We start from the raw sequence: 1016 nt of genomic DNA on the forward strand, positions 1-1016 counted from the left end.
AAACTATTCGGTGAAAAAAATCTGATTCTTCTGCATCTTATAGCTTGATATCTTTCAACAATAAAGGTATGATTTTATTTTCGTTATTTGTCATAGTTACTGTGCTGCACGAAATTGAGTACATGGCTGCACGAAATTTTTAAGAATTTGCAGAGGTAAAATCGCATTGCATGGACTTTCCGTATAGTTCATTTAAGGCCATACATTATTGCACGTGAAATGTATCCAATATATCTAAATTGTATTTAAAGTTGAGACCGGTATGATAACTCATTTCATTCTTGCGATATTGATTGTTATATCCGTGGAAGGGTCGCTAGTGGCGCGTCCGAACCCTTCCTGCGCTTCAGGAATCAAGTGGTCGTAAAAATCGTCTTATAAAAGGTTCAAGATATCTAATGGATGAACTATGGAAATGACAGCACGCAGAAAGGACTATTTTAACATATGATTAGCACTCGATACGTTTTTGTAAACCTGTGAGAAGAGCGAAAACAAGACTCCCTATAAAACTTCCTGGCAAATTATAACTGTGCTGGGCCGAGACTCGAACTCGGGACCTTTGCCTTTCGCGGGCAAGTGCTCTACCAACTGAGCTACCCAAGCACGACTCACGCCCCGTCCTCACAGCTTTACTTCTGCCAGTGGTAGAGCACTTGCCCGCGAAAGACAAAGGTCCCGAGTTCGAGTCTCGGCGCGGCACACAGTTTTAATCTGCCAGGAAGTTTCATATCAGCGCACATTCCGCTGTAGAGTGAAAATTTCATTCTAAAGACTCCCTATAACTTACACCATAAGGTTTTGTCCAAATTTTCATAGCCAAACAAAGGCAGAGAAACAAGTAAACGGGTTATCAAAGTTACCAGCATGAGGTCTAGCTTGGCATAAAAATATTTAATTGCTTGAAAGTAATCAGGGTAATTAACGAAAACTTAATTAATTAGCTGAGGAAAAATTGAAATATTTCGCGAAAAGCTGCTGCCAAGCTATGTAAATGAAGTGTCGAAATTTTCATC

The 1016-nt window shown here is 39.8% G+C and overlaps 1 non-coding gene across 1 annotated transcript; it reads right to left on the minus strand.

Moving 5' to 3' along the window:
- Positions 1 to 532: 532 nt before the first annotated feature.
- Positions 533 to 607, minus strand: Trnas-cga (transfer RNA serine (anticodon CGA)). The gene has a single exon. It is a non-coding gene; the product is annotated as a tRNA-Ser (tRNA).
- Positions 608 to 1016: the final 409 nt, after the last annotated feature.

The sequence above is a fragment of the Schistocerca cancellata genome, chromosome 6 (genome assembly GCF_023864275.1).
Source record: "Schistocerca cancellata isolate TAMUIC-IGC-003103 chromosome 6, iqSchCanc2.1, whole genome shotgun sequence".
NCBI lineage: Eukaryota > Metazoa > Arthropoda > Insecta > Orthoptera > Acrididae > Schistocerca > Schistocerca cancellata.